Genomic DNA, 20,351 nt, shown 5'->3' with positions numbered 1-20,351 from the left:
TACATCCATGGCGACCCCCCCATCCTGATCTTGTCAGTTTGAAAGCCTCTAAAGTTCTGAAAAAGCTGCATGAACACAAGGGCCCCGATATTACCAGGGAGGCGGGATCGCAGCAGGGCGGGGCGGGGGGGGCGATTGGACGCGTGGGTAACCCGCCCAGTGAAATCGGTCCGCTCCCCACGCGATCGCAGGTACATTGAAGGCACTTACTGTGGCTTCCAGGTTTCCCGTCGTCAACCTGCGCAGCGGGCGGACTGCGCACCTGCATCACAGGCTGTCAGCTGGAGGAGCCCTATTTAAAGGGGCAGTCCTCCAATGCTACTCCTGCAGCCAACCAAAAGTGCAGCATGGAGCAGACCAGGGGAAAGGCTGCTCCCAGATTTAACGATGCCTCACTCCAGGTCCTACTGGATGGGGTGAGGAGGAGGAAGGAGATTTTCTACCCGGCGGACGGGAGGAAGTGGCCTGCCTCTGCCACTAAGAAGGCCTGGCTCGAGGTGACAGAGGAGGTCACCAGCAGCAGCAGCAACGTCTCTCGCACCTGGGTCCAGTGCAGGAAGCCCTTCAATGACTTAACTAGGTCAGTCAAAGTGAGTACACTTACTGATTCCCCTACACTCCGTCTTCCACATCACCGCCCCCCACCCCACAACTCCTTCTGCACTGCCCACACTGTTCTATCACATCACTCCTCACACCCACTCAAACCTCATCCTCAACTTACCTGCACTTCCTCACCTCCCCAGTACTCATCCCACCACTACCACTCAACCCAATTCTCATACAATCTCATGGCTCTGTCTCATACTCAGCCTCTGATGCATCTCTTTCATGGTCAACCTCACCCAAATGCATTCAGCGATTGGCCACGTCACCATCCCTCACTAACGTCTCTCTACTTTCTCCCCTTATAGGAGGAGAGCCCAGAATGCACGGGAGAGGGTGAAGACCGGAGGGGGGCCACAACATCTGGTCGTCCTTACAGATGTGGAGCAGGAGGCTCTTGAAGTGAACCACATCCTCGAGTGCCTGTCCGTCAGGGACGCTGAGACTGCCACCTGACAAACGGCTGGTGACAGAATTTTAACATTCAGCACTCATAACAGCAAATGATGTTAACATGCCTTGCCATTTTCAGTACCTCAACATCTGTCATCATGCTTAATATTGCCTTCTGTTCTCTTACAGGGCCTTCAGCGACTGCTGTGACGGTGGAAGGCGATTCCTCAGAGGACCTGCCGGCCTCTGAGGGGGCACCGTCCCATCTGAGCGAGCCATCCACCAGCGCAGATACACACACCTCGGTGGGTCCCCATCCTGAGTCACCACACACATGTGAACACGAGCAGACACTGGCGCCAGGGGCAGCTGTGGAGAGTCCGTGTCGGTGGGAGCACTCTTCTCCAGGCTCTGCTCAGCTGGACACAGATGCTGAACCCTGGGGGCCATCCTTTAAAAGGAGAATGATCGAGGGGCAGCAGCACATTTGCGAGGTGCTGGAACAGGTGCCACGCACACTCTCCACAATTGCGCAGAGGATGGAGGAGTCCAACTCCTGCATGAGTGGAATGGTGGCACAGGTACAGGAGGGAATCTCTGAGATACTGTCACAGGGATATGAGGGCATCTCTGAGATAGTGTTGTGGGTAAGTGCGGGAATGTCTGCGATGGAGGGAAGGCTAACCTTCATCGAGCTTCAAGCACGGCTCACCAATGAGTCCATTGAGGCCCTGACAACGGCCCTTCAGACTCAGGGTGAGCAACTTTCTGCCGCCTTAAACATGCAGGCAGATACACTAGCCTTACAAGGCTTCACACATGTCCTCCAAACTGTCGTCCAGCAAGGTAGTAGGAGTGATGTGGGCCTGGCCCAGGAGAGGGATGATGGCAAAAGGGGACATGGAAGTGGGGACGCCACTCAAAGCGCTCCCACATCTCACCCATTCCCTCTTCTCAACCAGTACCTGCAATGCTGCCTCCTCTCCAAGTGGCCGCGTCTGCCTCTGCAAGGGTGCAGGTGGAGCAGTCTTTGGAGGGGCCCTCATGGACACTGAAACCCAGAGGGGGTAGGCCCAAAGCATCTAATCGGTCAGGGCATGAACAAGAACAACCTGCCATTACCTCTGCTGCAGCCACAGGGGATGCACCACTGAGGAGCAGTCGGAAGTGAAAGACAAAGGTTTTGTGAGCACAAAGGGGATGCACAAGGGTGTTTGACGGTTTGTCACGTTTTTAATTTATATTTGATTTTTGTTAATGGCACATTAAATATTATTATTGTCACCACTACTGCCATGTCTTGGCCATTCTTGTAAACAATTTTACAACACCAAGTTATAGTCCAACGATTTTATAAAATTGTTGGACTATAACTTGGTGTTGTAAAATTGTTTACAATTGTTAACCCCAGTCCATCACCGGCATCTCCACATCTTGGCCATTCTTGACTGGCTTGTGTAATAAGTCCCTTTCATGAGGTTCACCATGAACACCCACACTTGATGCCACCCATTGGGTTACTCTACAGTGGGTGTATGTGTAGTTGCACGACTATTTTGTGTAGGGGGTGGGGGCAGGGGCAGGGAGGGGGCTGGTGTGGCCGCTGCTCTGTCCAGGTGGTGAGGACTGGACTCTTCACACTGTCTGATGTTAGGAGAACCGTTCACATATCAGTGACTCCCTGGCCTCACGAGCAGCCAGGTGAGCCGCTGTTCTGCCCATGGGTTGCTCCTCCTCCTCTGCCTCCTCCTCCTCGTCCTCGTCCTCCTCAGTGTGGGAGGCAGATGTGGATGGGGCCTCCTCCAGCAGCACCCCTCTCTGTTGTTGCCCTCCCTGCTGTTGTGCAGGTGCCTGTGGCGCAGCACTGTGTTGTGGAGCTCCACGTGGCGGAGATGGACGGTGTGCCTGGCGATGCTGGTGATGTTGCTCGTCCTCGGATGAAGTGATGAATGCAGTTATAACGCCCCTCATCCTGACGGTGTGAGTTTGAGGGGGTCCGCAAAGTAGGTAAATGTGTTTGCACAGCAGAGTTTAGGGTATAAATTAATAATTTTGAGTGGAAAGACAAAGGTGTTGCAGCCAAAACTTTGCCTGACGTGACAGAGTGCCCTGCTGCAATAAATGAGGTTTTCCCCCCAACTGTCAGATAATCCTTTACATCTCCCACTGGCTGCTGGCTGAAACACGTCTGCTCCAACAGGGAGTGTTTCCCACAGCACGGGAAACACGCTGAGGATTCTTCAAAATCACACCCCTGCCAAAATCTCCAGTCAGTGAGGTCTGTCAACTACCTAAATAACAATGTAAATTACCATCCCGCCGGCTTTAATTGCCGGTGGAAGTCCCGCATGTGGGGGCTGCGCGCGTACCCGAACGCGTCATTGGGGAACCCGGAAGTGAGCGGGTTGGAGCCGGGCTCCGAACCCCTTCGGGATTCCGCCATTTTCGGAGCCCCCCCGCCCCCGACGCACCTGCTCAGCCACCCAAAAATCGGCCCCAAGAACTCTCTGCCAAATGTTTGCCAGAGGGAACTGATACACCAGCTGAAATCACTGACCTTTTATTCAAATCAGACAATCATAACTTTAAATTTCCCCATGAACTGCAGCTCAATCTCACCTCTGTTTTACTGGCGATATTCACGGACCCCAGGAAACCCGTTAAATTCGAAGGACTCTTAAATTCAATTTAAAAACACCTAATTAACATCTCATAAGGACGTTAATTGGTATAACTAACCGCCTAATTAGGGACCCACCTCCAGTGAGTAGATTACTCGCACGCATCCAAACGCGCCCCCGTTAAACCCAGAAGTGGGCGTGTTGGAGCTGGGTTGCGGTCGTGCTCCAAAAATCAAATATTTTAACTACCCACCTGTTCTTGACGGTTAAAATTCCCCCCACAGAGTGAGAGCTGTGAGTTATAAACACAGAGTGACAGCACTGGGGGAGAACCTTCACCACACGGACTGCAGCAGTTCAAGAAGAAGGCTCACCACCACCTTCTCAAGGCAACTAGGGATGGGCAATAAATGCCGGCCTCGCCAGCGACACCCACATCCCGAGAATGAATAAAAAAAACACTCTGCTCGAACTCTGTGAGAAAAACGTATGAGCTGTGAGTTAGAAGCACAGGGAGTGAGAAATAATGTGATATGTGAGGTGAGAAAGGGAATTGAACCCACACAAGCATCATGAAGTTCTGGTCACCACATTACAGGAAAGATGTGATTGCACTCGAGAGGGTGCAGAGGAGATTTACGAGGATGTTGCCAGGGCTGCAGAATTTTAGCTATGAGAAAAGATTGGATAGGCTGGGGTTGTTTTCTTTGGAACAGAGGAGGCTGAGGGGAGATTTAATTGGGTGTATAAAATTATGAGGGGCCTAGATAGAGTGGATAGGGAGGAGCTATTTCCCTTAGCAGAGGGGTCAGTGACCAGGGGGCATAGATTTAAAGTAATTGGTAGAAGGATTAGAGGGGAGCTGAGGAGAGATTTTTTCACCCAGAGGGTGGTGGGGGTCTGGAACTCACTGCCTGAAAGGGTGGTAGAGGCAGAAACCCTCAACTCATTTAAAAAGTACTTGGATGTGCACCTGAAGTGCCGAAACCCACAGGGCTACGGACCAAGTGCTGGAAAGTGGCATTAAGCCGGATAGCTCTTTTTCGGCTGGCACGGACACGATGGGCCGAATGGCTGTAACTTTCTATGATTCTATGAAACTGCAGTCACTTGGGAAAAGTGGAAACAGAAAGTTGAGTGAGAACTTTTATGATGCTGCTGTGGGAGGAATTTCTGTGCTAGACAATGGAATCTTTGTTTTCACCAAATTTATTTTCCATTGACAACAATAAGCAGCCCAGGGAGCCGAGGTACAGTGTCAAACTCCTTCCATTCTGTACCAGGATGAATTTCTGCGGTTACTGTCTATCGCAACATCGTAAGCTCATTCCTTTTGAATGTATTTACCACGCTGCTGCAGTCAGAATTCGCTATCTTAACCCTGAATGTAGAAGGGCTCCCTCCACTACATGTTCACATTGACTGTTCCAGTTCTATTCCACCCCGACCTTCAGCTGCTTCATCAATGACCTTCCCTCCATCATAAAGTGAGAAATGGGGATGTTCGCTGATGATTGCACAGTGTTCAGTTCCATTCGCAACCCCTCAGATAATGAAGCAGTCCGAGCCCACATGCAGCAAGACCTGGACAATATCCAGGCTTGGGCTCATAATTGGCAATTAACATTTGCGCCAGACAAGTGCCAGGCAATGACAATCTCCAACAAGAGAGGGTCTAACCACCTCCCCTTGACATTCAACGGCATTACCATCGCCAAATCCCCCACCATCAACATCCTGGGGGTCACTTAACTGGACCAGCCACATAAATACAGTGGCTACAAGAGCAGATCAGAGGCTGGGTATTCTGCGGCGAGTGACTCACCTCCTGACTCCCCAAAGCCTTTCAACCATCTACAAGGCACAAGTCAGGAGTGTGATGGAATACTCTCCACTTGCCTGGATGAGTGCAGCTTCAACAACACTCAAGAAGCTCGACACCATCCAGGACAAAGCAGCCCTCTTGATTGACACCCCATCCACCACCCTAAACATTCACTCCCTTCACCACCGGCGCACAGTGGCTGCAGTGTGTACCATCTACAAGATGCATTGCAGCAATTCGCTAAGGCTTCTTCGATAGCACCTCCCAAACCCGCGACCTCCACCACCTAGAAGGACAAGAGCAGCAGGCACATGGGAACAACACCACCTGCATGTTCCCCTCCAAGTCACACACCATCCTGACTTGGAAATATATCGCCGTTCCTTCATCGTCGCTGGTTCAAAATCCTGGAACTCCCTTCCTAACAGCACTGTGGGAGAACCTTCACCAGACGGACTGCAGCGGTTCAAGAAGGCGGCTCACCACCACCTTCTCAAGAGCAATTAGGGATGGGCAATAAATGTTGGCCTTCCTTCGATGCCCACATCCCATGAATGAATAAAAAAGTAAAATTCGTTGTGGCTTGTGTAGGGACACCTGGCTGAATGCTAGTTACTCTTGACATGGACAGTGCTAGTTACTGTTGTACTGTTGACATGGGGCAGTGCTAGTAACTGTCGACTCGGCAGTGCTAGTTACCACTGACACGGGGCAGTGCTAGTTACTGATAACATGGGCCAGTGCTAGTTACTGTTGACAAAGGCAACGTGAGGAAAACCTTTTTTCGCAGTGAATAGTTATGATCTAGAATGAGCTGCCTGAAAGAGTGGTGGAAGCAAATTCAATCGTGGCTTTCAAAAATGAATTGGATAAATACTTGAAGGGAAAAAATTTGCAGGGCTATGGGGAAAGAGCGGGGGAATGGGACTAACTGGATTGCTCTTACAAAGAGCCAGCACGGGCTCGATGGGCCGAATGGTCTCCTGTGCTGTAACCATTCTATGATTCTATGATCTCTTGCTTTACTTCTTCATTAGATTTTTTCCCCCAACTTGCACTCAGCAAATTAGCTACTTGTGTGACTCGCTCTAAACTAAAGCCAGCCTTTAATTGGATTCACAACTTGTGTGTGGGTTTATAGCTAGATTGATCTCTGAAATGCACTCAACCATTAGTCATATGTTGTGAGAGTGTCTATGGGCCTGTCACTGATTTTGTGAAGACCTATTGCGGTAAAGGCAGGAGTGGGCGACACAGAAATAAACCATATCCGATCCAACTATTTTGAGGGAGAAAAGGTTTTTTGATTCTAGTTCATTAAAGGTTTAGAGCCCAGCGCGAGCAAGCTATAAGTGCCACCTGAATCCAGAAGTAAGATTAAAGCCTTGAAGTCACTCCTGGAAGTCTATGCTTACAATCTGCTCTGGATGTTGTGAGGTGATTTTGGCCCCCGGTTTCACGCAGAGGCTGAAACAGGGAGGAACTGTTCACACTGAATGACTAAATACTCACTGTACATTTATCAAATAATAATCCACAAATAATTTGCAGGAAATAAAACCGTCAGTGCAGAATATTACTGACATCTTTATGGCTATTAATTCAAATGTCAGACAGTCTCAGGACTCAAATCTGCTGCTGTTACTAACTGCCATGCTAGTGAGTTTCATAAATAATTCATAGTATTTAGCATGCAAAGAAAGTACAAAACTTTCTAGCATGCAGCAGCTTTTCAATCCCTGGAATGATGCTTTAGAGGCTGTTTCCCAGCTGATTACAGCTTTCAGCTTTTGTTTGCCTCAAAAGCAGCAAAATTGGAAACTACATTATCTGCAATAAACAAATAATTCCTTCTATCAGATGCTGCCTTGTGGTTACAGCACAGCTTCAATCATCAATTTCTATATCATACACTTATCTGTCACATTAGCAATACTCTGATAAATCCTTACTCTCTCCCATTGATTCCTGGCAGATATATTTATCCTCTTTATGCAGCTGTCTTATACGTTTGCATGTTCTGCTTAAATATTCCATTAAGATTAATAATACGAAGTAATCATCTTTTGAGGAAGGAGAGAAAGAAAGACTTGCATTTATATAGCTGTTTTCAAAGCTCAGGACATCCCAAAACACTGAAGTGTTGTCACTGCTGTAAAGTAGGGAAAGCTGCCAAATGAGAGCATCAGAATTGAGCCAGGACCATACAGACCTGTACATTGTGACCTGACCGCTCAGGAGGCCCAGATTGCTGGGCTTTGCAGACCTCATTAAAGGGCCGGAAACCGAGCAAATTTGAGCGAGGCTGCTGGTTTACTCTTCCAGCGAACCATTATCACTGTGCATTTGTTACAAAGAATTACATGGAATCTACAGCACAGAAAGAGGCCATATGACCCAAGTTGTATTAAAATGAGGTTTGTTATGACTCTGTGCGTCCATTTGATTATTATTTGTATCTGGCATTTTCCCACTAAAGTATGAATCAGTCTGCCTTGTGAAAGATTAGAGAAGTGCACATGAGGGTCAGTACTGGTATCATGATATCCAGGATCTCATTGTTCCACCCCCGGGTCACACTTTCATACACCCAGATATTGGACAGAGAGGAATGGTGTGCGCTTACACAGAGACCAGTGACAAAAGCCCGAGAGGCCAAAAAGCGGCCCGAGAGTGGGACCTGAGGGAGACCATCAAGTGAGGAGAGAGTGTGATGTGAGAGAGACCATAAAGCGGAGCGAGAGAGCGGGAACTGAGAGAGACCATATAGCGAGGAGAGAGTGTGATGTGAGAGAGACCATAAAGCGAGGAGAGAGCGGGACCTGAGAGAGACCATATAGCGAGGAGAGAGTGTGATGTGAGAGAGACCATAAAGCAGAGCGAGAGAGCGGGAACTGAGAGAGACCATCAAGCAAGGAGAGAGTGTGATGTGAGAGAGACCATAAAGCGGAGCGAGAGAGTGTGATGTGAGAGAGACCATCAAGCGGAGCGAGAGAGCAGGAACTGAGAGAGACCATATAGCGAGGAGAGAGTGTGATGTGAGAGAGACCATAAAGCAGAGCGAGAGAGCGGGAACTGAGAGAGACCATCAAGCAAGGAGAGAGTGTGATGTGAGAGAGACCATAAAGCGGAGCGAGAGAGCAGGAACTGAGAGAGACCATATAGCGAGGAGAGAGCGCGACCTGAGAGAGACCATAAAGCGTGGAGAGAGCGCGACCTGAGAGAGACCATAAAGCGTGGAGAGAGCGCGACCTGAGAGAGACCATATAGCGAGGAGAGAGCGCGACCTGAGAGAGACCATAAAGCAGCACGAACAGTGAGTCTGAAACAGGCAGAAAGTGTTAAGTTAGTGTAAGTATTTAGTTGATTGGTTAGTGTTTTTAGCAGTAGTTAGTGTTTTTTTAGTGGTTAGACTTTTAGGGCGCTAAATTGGGCCATGTAGCGCCCGTTGTTTTAGTGCTACGCGGACTCTTGAACATCCAAGATGGCACCTTGGCTGCGCAAGCACGTTTCCAGCGTGACGTGCGCCGGACGCCGTCTTGGTATAGGAGTTAGTGCAGACGCAAATACCAAACGCCGGAAGCATGTAAGGTAGGGAGAAAATGCATGCATTCAGTGTGCAACCCTGATTTAAAGTGATACTCTCCATTTTGGACCTTAACACTCAACTCAATGCACAGTCTTAACCATGCACACCTGAACGTGTCTTAGAGTGCCTGCAGGACCCCCCACCAGCGCTATTTAAAAGGACCATGCAGGATTTACAGATTAGTTGCTGGATTATCACTTCTGGCTGCTGGTGGTTTTTTGAAGCTCCCTATACTTACTGAGAGTTCCTAGAGAGTGGTTTGGCAGGTACTGCCTTACGGTTTGGAAAGTTACAACCGTGAACAACATTCCTGGCAACCATGGGTGGTCTGCTAGTGCTCCCGCTGGGCATTGAGCATGACTGGGAGCATGCAGAGAGGCCACGCAGTCAAGCTGCGAGGAGAGGGAGGAAGAGGAGGCGCAGGGCACTGAGCAGGAGGCCGTATCCAATAAGGGCCTTCCAGGACCAATTCCCTTACCTCAACATGACCGAGCAGGGCAAGGACAGCATTGCCTGTGGCTGTAAAAGTCAGCGTGGCGCTGAATTTCTACGGCTGAGGATCATTTCTGGCCTCTGCTGGCGACATTTGCAACATCTCGCAGTATGCAGTGCACTGCTGCATAAGGGAGGTCACAGATGCACTGTACCACATGAGGAACAGGTTCATCACCTTCCCTCTCGATATGGACAAGCAGAACGAGCGAGCACCAGGGGTTTGCTCGCATTGCTGGCTTCCCCACAGTGCAGGGTGTCATTGACTGCATGCACATTGCCCTGCGTGCCCCGCATATCAACTCAGCCGTCTTCGTCAACCGAAAGGGCTTCCACTCCCTGAACGTGCAGCTGGTGTGCGACCACATGCATCGAATCATGGAGGTCGATTCCCGCTACCCTGGGAGCAGTCACGACGCCTTCGTCATGCAGCAGTCCAACGTGCCAGCTATCTTTCACCTGCCTCGGCAAGTCAAAGGCTGGCTACTGGGCAACAAGGCTATCCCCTCACGCCATGGCTCATGACTCCAGTCAGGAACCCACGTATATGTGCACAACAGGCCTATAATGAGAGCCATGCTGCCACACGTAACATTGTGGTGCACTCCATAGGCCTCCTCAAACAACGCTTTCGCTGCCTGGACTAGTCTGGAGGAGCCCTGCAGTACTCTTCTGAGCAGGTGGGCAGATTCATGGTGGTCTGCTGCATGCTGCACAACCTCGCCATCATGAGGGACCAGCATTTGCCACCAATGATTGAAGAAGACCCTGAGCCAGAGGTGGAGGAGGAGGAGGAGGCTGAGGAGGAAGAGGCTGAGGAGGAGGAGGGGGAGGAGCCGGAAGAGGAAGTGAAGGAAGATGCAAGGGTGAGTTCAGAGTGCATGTGCGTAAATGCACGTAGCGCAGTAAATAAGTTTGGTAAGCTGGAGGCACAAGTCGCCTCGTGGGACCATGATATAATGGCAATAACAGAGACCTGGCTCAAAGAAGGGGAGGATTGAGTACTTAATATTCCTGGCTACAAGGTATTCAGGAAGGATAGGGAAGGAAAGAATGGAGGGGGGGAGGTGGTGGCAGTATTAATCAATGAAACTATTATGGCACTGGAAAGGGATGATGTAGCTGAGGGGTCAAGGACAGAATCTATTTAGTTAGAATTAAGGAACAATAGAGGAGCTTATGATTCTGGGTGTATACCGAATAGTGGGATAGAGATAGAGGAGCAAATTTGCAGGCAAATTACAGAAAGATACAAGAACTATAGTGTAGTGAAAATGGGGGACTTCAATCATCCCAACATAGACTGGGGCAATAACAGTGTAAAGGGCAAAGAGGGGGAGGAATTCCTGAGATCTATATAAGAGAACTTTTTTGATCCGTGTGTTTCCAGCCCAACCAGAAATGAAGCAATGCTGGATCTAGTTCTGGGGAATGAAGTGGGGCAGATGGAGCATGTTTCAGTGGGGGAGCATTTGGGGAACAGTGATCATAATATCATTAGGTTTAGAATAGTTATGGAAAAGGACAAGGAACAATCAAGCGTAAAAATACTTAACTGGAGGAGGTCTAATTCCAGTGAGTTAAAAAGGGATCTTGCCCTGGTGGATTGGAATCAAAAATTGTTAGGCAAAACAATAATTGAACAGTGGGAGGCAGAGGGTATGGCTGAGGTACTAAATGAATACTTTGCATTGGTGTTCACAAGGGAAGAGGATGATGCCAATGTTGCAGTAAAGGACTTTCTTGACCAGTACGTTTCCGGCCCAACGAGGAAGGAGGCATTGCTGGATCTGGTTCTGGGGAATGAGGTGGGCCAAGTGGAGCAAGTGTCAGTGGGGGAGCATTTAGGAAACAGCGATCATAGTATTATAAGATTTAGATTAGCTATGGAAAAAGACAAGGACCAGTGTAAAGTAAAAATACTCAATTTCAGTGGGATGAGAACGGACCTGGCCCGGGTAAATTGGAATCAAAGATTGGCATGCAAAACTGTAATTGAACAATGGGCGGCCTTTAAAGAGGAGATGGTTCGGGTACAGTCTAGACTCATTCCCATGAGGGAGAAAGGTAGAGCTCCCTGGATGACAAAAAAGATAGAGAGTAAGATGAAGCAGAAAAAAAGGGCGTAAGTCAGATGTCAGGTTGATAATATAAGTGAGAACCGGGATAAATATAGAAAGTTCAGAGGGGAAGCGAAAAAGGAAATAAGAAGGGCAAAGAGAGAGTATGAGAATAGATTGGCGGCTAACATAAAAGGGAATCCAAAAGTCTTCTATAGGCATGTAAACAGTAAACGGGTAGTAAGAGGAGGGGTGGGGCCGACCAGGGACTAAAAAGGAGATTAAAGAAAGCATTCAGGAGAACTTTTTTAGCCAGTACATAGCAAGCAAGAGAGGAGGCAGTTCTGGATTTAGTTTTAGGGAAAGAAGCTGGGGAGGTGTAAAGAGTAGCAGTGGGAGAGCATTTTGGTGGTAGTGATCATAATTCAGTTAGATTTAGCATAATTATGGAAAAGGACAAAGACAGAACAAGAGTTAAAGTTCTCAATTGGAGAAAGGCCAATTTTACTAAGCTGAGAAATGATTTAGCAAAAATGGACTGGAAACAGCTACTTGAAGATAAATCAGTGTCAGAGCAGTGGAAGAGATTCAAGGGGTTCAGAGTAAACATGTTCCCACAAAGATAAAGGGAGGGACTGCCAAATCTAGAGCTCCCTGGATGTCAAGAAGCATACAGGGTAAGATAAGGCAAAAAAGGAAAGCTTATGTCAGACACCGAGAGCTCAATACTGCAGAAAGCCTAGAGGAGTATAGAAAGTACAGGGGTGAAATTAAAAAGGAAACTAGGAAAGCAAAGAGAGGGCATGAAAAAATATTGGCAAGTAAAATCAAGGAAAATCCAAAGATGTTTTATAAATACATAAAAAGAATAACTAAGGAAAGAGTCGGGCCTATTAGAGACCAAAAAGGTAACCTATGTGTGGAGGTGGAAGATGTGAGTACGGTTCTTAATGAATACTCTGCGTCTGTCTTCACAAAAGAGGGGGATGATGCAGAGATTGTAGTTAAGGAGGAGGAGTGTGAAATATTGGATGGGAGAAACATAGCGAGAGAGGAAGTATTAAGGGGATTAGCATCTTTGAAAGTACATAAATCACCAGGCCCGGATGAAATGTATCCCAGGCTGTTAAAAGAAGCATGGGAGGAAATAGCAGAGGCTCTGACCATCATTTTCCAATCCTCCCTGGATACAAGCGTGGAGGATTGGAGGACTGCTAACGTTATACCGTTGTTTAAAAAGGGAGAGATGGATAGACCAAGTAATTACAGGCCAGTCAATCTAACTTCGGTGGTAGGCAAATTATTGGAATCAATTCTGATGGACAGGATAAACCGTCACTTAGAAAGGCACGGAGTAATCAAGGACAGTCAGTGTGGATTTGTTAAGGGAAGGTCCTGCCTGACTAATTTGATTGAATTTTTTGAGGAGGTAACAAGGAGGGTTGATGAGGGTAATGTGTTTGATGTAGTGTACATGGATTTTAGCAAGGCTTTTGACAAGGTCCCACATGACAGACTGGTCAAAAAAGTACAAGCCCATGGGATCCAAGGGAAAGTAGCAAGTTGGATCCAAAATTGGCTCAGTGGCAGGAAGCAAAAGGTAATGGTTGAGGGGTGTTTTTGTGACTGGAAGGCTGTTTCCAGTGGGGTTCCACAGGGCTCAGTACTGGGTCCCTTGCTTTTTGTGGTATAAATTAATGATATGGACTCAAATGTAGGGGGGCATCATTAAGAAGTTTGTAGATGATACAAAAATTGGCCATGTGGTTGATAGTGAGGAGGAAAGCTGTAGACTGCAGGAAGATATCAATGGACTGGTCAGGTGGGCAGGAAAGTGACAAATGGAATTCAATCTGGAGAAGTGTGAGGTAATGTATTTGGGGAAGGCAAATAAGGCAAGGGAATACACAATAAATGGGAGGAGACTGAGAGGTATAGAGGAAGTGAGGGACCTTGGAGTGCATGTCCACAGATCCGTGAAGGTAGCAGGACAGGTAAATAAGGTGGTTAAGAAGGCATATGGGATACTTTCCTTTATTAGCCGAGGCACAGAATATAAGAGCAGGGAGGTTATGCTAGAACTTTATAAAACATTAGTTAGGCCACAGCTTGAGCACTGCGTACAGTTCTGGTCACCACTTTACAGGAAGGATGTGATTGCACTAGAGAGGGTACAGAGGAGATTTATGAGGATGTTGCCAGGACTGGAGAATTTTAGCTACGAGGAAAGATTGGATAGGCTGGGGTTTTTTCTTTAGAACAGAGGAGGCTGAGGGGTGATTTAATTGAGGTGTACAAAACTGTGAGGGGCCCAGATAGAGTGGATGGGAAGGACCTATTCCCTTTAGCAGAGAGGTCATTAACCAGGGGGCATAGATTTAAAATGATTGGTAGAAGGGAACTCAGGAAAGAATTTTCACCCAGAGGGTGGTGGGGGTCTGGAACTCACTGCCTGAAAGGGTGGTAGAGGCAGAAATCCTCATCACATTTAAAAAAGTACCTGGATATGCACTGAAGTGGCATAACCTGCAAAGCTACGGACCAAGTGCTGGAAAGTGGGATTAGGCTGGGGGGCTCATTTTCAGCCGGCGCAGATACGATGGGCCGAATGGCCTCCTTTTGTGCCGTAAATTTTTTATGATTCTATGAAAGGAGGAGGTAGGAGTGATATTGGAGAGGATAAAAATAGATAATGAGGAGGGACTTAAAAGGTTGGCAGTACTCAAAGTAGAAAAGTCACCCGGTCCGGATGGGATACATCCTAGATTACTGAGGGGAGTAAGGGTGGAAATTGCGGAGGTTCTGGCCACAATCTTTCAATCCTCCTTAGATATGGGAGTGGTGCCAGAGGACTGGAGGATTGCAAATGTTACACTCCTGTTCAAAAAGGGGAGAGGGAAAAACCCGGCAATTACAGGCCAGTCAGTCTAACGTCGGTGGTGGGGAAACTTTTAGAGACAATAATCCGGGACAAAATTAATTGGCACTTGGAGAAGTCTGGGTTAATAAATGAAAGTCAGCACAGATTTGTTAAAGGCAAATCGTGTTTAACAAACTTGATTGAGTTCTTTGATGAAGTAACGGAGAGGGTTGATGAGGGTAACGCGGTTGATGTTGTGTATATGGACTTTCAAAAGGCATTTGATAAAGTATCACATAATAGACTTATTAGCAAAATTAAAGCCCATGGGATTAAAGGGACAGTGGCAGCATGGATACAAAATTGATTAAGGGACAGAAAGCAGAGAGTAGTGATGAACAATTGTTTTTCAGACTGGAGGGAAGTTTACAGTGGTGTTCCCCAGGGGTCAGTATTAGGACCACTGCTCTTTTTGACATATATTAATGACTTGGACTTGGGTATAGAGGGTATAATTTCAAAGTTTGCAGATGATACGAAACTCAGAAATGTAGTAAACAATGTGGAGGATAGTAACAGACTTCAGGAGGACATAGACAGACTGGTGAAATGGGCAGACATGTGGCCGGTGAAATTTAGTACAGAGAATGTGAAGTGATACATTTTGGTAGGAAGAATGAGGAGAGGCAATATAAACTAAATGGTACAATTTTAAAGGGGGTGCAGGAACAGAGAGACCTGGGGGTGAATGTACACAAATCTTTGAGGGTGGCAGGACAAGTTGAGAAGGCTGTTAAAAAAGCATATGGGATCCTGGGCTTTATTAATAGAGGCATAGAATACAAAAACAAGGAAGTTATACTAAACCTTTATAAAACACTGGTTAGGCCTCAGCTGGAGTATCGTGCTCAATTCTGGGCACCACACTTTAGGAAGGATGTCAAGGCCTTAGAGAGGGTGCAGAAGAGATTTACTAGAATGATTCCGGGGATGAGGGACTTCAGTTATGTGGATAGACTGGAGAAGCTGGGATTGTTCTCCTTAGAACAGAGAAGGTTAAGGGGAGATTTGATAGAGGTGTTCAAAATCATGAATGGTCTTGATAGAGTAAATAAGGAGAAACCGTTACCAGTGGTAGAAGGGTCAGTAATCAGAGGACACAGATTTAAGGTGATCGGCAAAAGAACCGGTGGAGACATGAGGAAACATTTTTTTACACAGCGAGTTGTGATGATCTGGAATGCGCTGCCTGAAAGGGTGGTGGAAGCAGATTCAGTAGTAACTTTCAAAAGGGAATTGGATAAATACTTGAAGGGAAAAAATTGGCAGGGTTATGGGGAAAAAGCAGGGGAGTGGGGTAATTGGACAGTTCTTTCGAAGAGCAGGCACAGGAACAAAGGGCCGAATGGTCTTCACCTGTGCTGTAACATGCTATGATACTATGATACTTTGAATAACTAGCCGGACCACGAATCTGTAACACGCTTTGTTTTAATGTCTTTCAGTCACTCACTGAGACAATCTTTTATCTTTTCCTGCTTTCCTTTCCACAGGTTTCAGGACAATGACCCATGAACTCGCTCCCTGTGATTAGAGTATCTGTTTATTTTTGTTGTTCCCTTTTTCTGATTGTAGAAAATGTCACTTTATTATCAGTTTTTAGTTCTGAGGAAGAGTTTTACTTCAGGTGCTGAATGATTTGTTGTGTATTTCCAGCATTTTTTAATGTAAATCTATAATCCTTGTCTGAGCTGTAAATATTCCCAGATTGTCTGGGATTTAGAATTTTTAATTCTCAATATCTCACTGCCTGATTCCTTCTAGAAACAACAGTTAAACTACAGTAAAAGTCACTTTCTTTAGATTGAATCGCTGCTTGACTAATTCAACAGACTGTGGTAGATTTGCAAAGTGATGTTTTCTGCTTCTCCAGTTCAGATAATCCTAATCCAAACATGGTTCTGTTTCTTGGCAAACAAGATACTTGTTTATCATGGTTTGGGTGTACAGTGACTGCAAAAAGTGTTGGGGATGCTGAAATGTTTATTCCCAAGTATCTGAGAGCATTGCGCTTGTAAACATGCTCCAAACTGCAGAGTGACAAGTGCACTTTCAGTAAATTGCTGGATAATTGCTTCATTTTAGCACTGGTGTGTTAATCTTCAGTACACACAAGGGGCCATTTCGCCTCCCCCTCTTTAAGCTCTCTGAGTAGGATGTTAATTATATGGCAGTGATTGCTGTAATGGTGCTATTGTTCCCACAGTTGACTAATTATTTCCTTTATTGAGTTTATTAAAAGGTAGAACTTGCTTGAATGTTGAAAAAGGAAGATTTTTACTTATTTTTATTTTTTGTTTACTCTTTTCTAGACAATTTTCTTTCCTCCCTTCCAGAAGACATTGATTTTGTTGCTGGGAATTTTACGTCACCCCATTTGTGATCCCAGACAGTAAAGTTTGGCAGGATATTTGACCGTGGGCAATGTGAGTCCGATCCTGTCTTCACCCAACACTTTCTGGCAGAAGTTTGGATAGGAAGAAGGTGCAAGAACCCTGACTGATTTCCCTCTCTCTGTGCAAGGTGCAGGGAGAGCCCAACTGCTGAACCAGCTGAGACTGTTCAACAGGCCCAGGGTAAGACATTGGATTTCATGTTTATTTGACATTTTTAATTAAGTTACGTTTTAATAATTAGAAAATAATTCTACTTGGAAAAGATTGATAAATGTGTAAACATAATTTTTCCTGAGATAATGGAATAATATGCGGAGACAAACTATGTTGCTTTGACTCATTCACGGTAAAAGTATTCTGAAGTCGGTGCAATGTCAATTTTAAGTGAAAGGAGGAAAGGGGCAACTGCCCTGCTGCTCCTCTGACATAACTGCTAATACATTTCTCCCCTCCTTTTCCAGCCATTTAACTTCTCTCATCCAAAGCTGGAGGTGTTGATTCTTTGCTGTAGCATCTAGACCTCAGTGGTATCTCACCTAAGTGGCCATCTGAGCATTGATGGAGTGTCAGCAGGCAATTCCAGCACAGGGGAAGATGAGACATCACAGCTGAGTTTGATCCTGTTGTTCCTCAAAGACCACACGCATGTACATTCTCCATCAGGACTCTATCACCGAGGAAATTCGTTATAATGATACCAAGAATGAGGGGCTATAGTTATGAGGAGACGTTAAAGAAACTGGGGCCCTTTTCTTTACGACAATGAAATTGAAGAGGTGGTCTAAAGGAGTGCTCAAAATTATGAAAGGTTTTCAGGAAAGTCAGGAAAAACGAGGGTGCATAAATTGAAGATCATCACTAAAAGAACAAAAGGAGAGGTTAAGAAAAGAAAATTATGCTGAGAGCTCATGGAATTGGAGGTAACCTTGTGACATGGGTCAGTAATTGGTTGGGAGGTAGGAGACAGGGATAAAGGGAACGTGCTCTGATTGGCAGGATGTGACAAGAGGTGTTCCCCAGGGACCTGTGCTGGGGCCTCAGCTTTTGACCATATATATTAATGACTTGGATGAAGGAATCAAGAGTTGTGTATCCAAGTTTACAGATGACACCAAGTTAGGAGGCCCAGTAAATTGTGTAGACGGGAGCAGGAAGTTACAAAGGCGCATGGACAGATTAAGCGAGCGGGCAAAACTGTTGCAGATGGAGTTCAATGTGGGCAAGTCATAGAGTCATAGAATTATACAGCACGGATAGAGGCCCTTCGGCCCATCGTGTCCGCGCCGGCCATCAAGCCCTGTCTAATCTAATCCCATATTCCAGCATTTGGTCCGTAGCCTTGTATGCTATGGCATTTCAAGTGCTCATCCAAATGCTTCTTGAATGTTGTGAGGGTTCCTGCCTCCACAACCCTTTCAGGCAGTGAGTTCCAGACTCCAACCACCCTCTGGGTGAAAAAGTTCTTTCTCAAATCCCCTCTAAACCTCCCGCCTTTTACCTTGAATCTATGCCCCCTTGTTATAGAACCCTCAACGAAGGGAAAAAGCTCCTTAGTATCCATCCTATCTGTGCCCCTCATAATTTTGTACACCTCAATCATGTCCCCCCTCAGCCTCCTCTGCTCCAAGGAAAACAAACCCAATCTTCCCAGTCTCTCATCATAGCTGAAGCGCTCCAGCCCTGGTAACATCCTGGTGAATCTCCTCTGCACCCTCTCCAAAGCGATCACATCCTTCCTGTAGTGTGGCGACCAGAACTGCACACAGTACTCCAGCTGTGGCCTAACCAGTGTTTTATACAGCTCCATCATAACCTCCTTGCTCTTATATTCTATGCCTCGGCTAATAAAGGCAAGTATCCCATATGCCTTCTTTACCACCTTATCTACCTGTTCCGCCGCCTTCAGGGATCTGTGAACTTGCACACCAAGATCCCTCTGACCCTCTGTCTTGCCTAGGGTCCTCCCATTCATTGTGTATTCCCTTGCCTTGTTAGTCCCTCCAAAGTGCATCACCTCGCACTTTTCCGGGTTAAATTCCATTTGCCACTGTTCCGCCCATTTGACCAACCCATCTATATCGTCCTGCAGACTGAGGCTATCCTCCTCGCTATTTACCACCCTACCAATTTTTGTATCATCAGCGAACTTACTGATCATACCTTTTACATTCATATCCAAGTCGTTAATGTAGACCACAAACAGCAAGGGACCCAGCACCGATCCCTGTGGTACCCCACTGGCCACAGGCTTCCAGTCACAAAAACAACCTTCGACCATCACCCTCTGCCTTCTGCCACTAAGCCAGTTTTGTATCCAAAGTGCCAAGGCACCCTGGATTCCATGGGCTCGTACCTTCTTGACCAGTCTCCTGTGCGGGACTTTATCGAAGGCCTTACTGAAATCCATGTATACCACATCCACTGCGTTACCCTCATCCACACGCCTAGTCACCCCCTCAAAAAATTCAATCAAATTAGTCAGACATGATCTTCCCTTGACAAAGCCATGTTGACTATCCCTGATTAATCCTTGCTTCTCCAAGTGGAGACTAATTTTGTCCTTCAGAATTTTTTCCAATAATTTTCCTACCACTGATGTTAGGCTCACTGGCCTGTAGTTCCCCGGTTTTTCCCTACTCCCCTTCTTGAATAATGGTACTACATTAGCGGTTCTCCAGTCCTCTGGCACATCCCCTGTGGCCAGAGAGGTTCTGAATATATGTGTCAGAGCCCCCGCAATCTCCTCCTTTGCCTCACACAGTAGCCTGGGATACATTTCGTCCGGGCCTGGGGATTTATCCATTTTTAGGCCTGCTAAAACCGCCAATACCTCCTCCCGCTCGATGTTAATATGTTCGAGTATATCACAGTCCCCCTGCCGTATTTCTATGTCTACATCGTCCTTCTCCATAGTGAAAACAGATGCAAAAAATTCATTTAGAACCCCTCCTACATCTGCCGGCTCCACACACAGATTGCCATTTTTGTCCCTAATGGGCCCTATTTTTTCCCTAGTCATCCTCTTACCCTTAATATACTTATAAAACATCTTAGGATTTTCCTTTATTTTGCTCGCCAGTGTTATTTCATGGCCCCTCCTTGATCTCCTAATTTATTTTTTAAGTATCCCCCTGCACTTTTTGTACTCCTCTAGGGCTTCCTCCGTCTTTAGCCTTTTGTATCTGCCAAAAGCCCTCCTTTTTTTCCTAATCCATTCTCGTATATCCCCTGACATCCAAGGTTCCCTGGAGTTCTTGGAACCACCCTTGACCTTTACGGGAACATGTTGCCATTGTACGGTCTCAATCTCCCTTCTGAAAGACTCCCATTGCTCCGATGCGGATTTTCCTATAAGCAGCTGATCCCAGTCCATTTTGGCCAGATCCTGCCTTATCCTATTAAAATCGGCCTTCCCCCAATTTAGAACCTTTATTTCCGGCCCCTCCCTG

This window comes from Heptranchias perlo, chromosome 40 (assembly GCF_035084215.1).
Source record: "Heptranchias perlo isolate sHepPer1 chromosome 40, sHepPer1.hap1, whole genome shotgun sequence".
Taxonomy (NCBI): Eukaryota; Metazoa; Chordata; class Chondrichthyes; order Hexanchiformes; family Hexanchidae; genus Heptranchias; species Heptranchias perlo.
The sequence above is the reverse complement of the archived record's forward strand: the minus strand, read 5'-3'. Positions refer to the sequence as shown.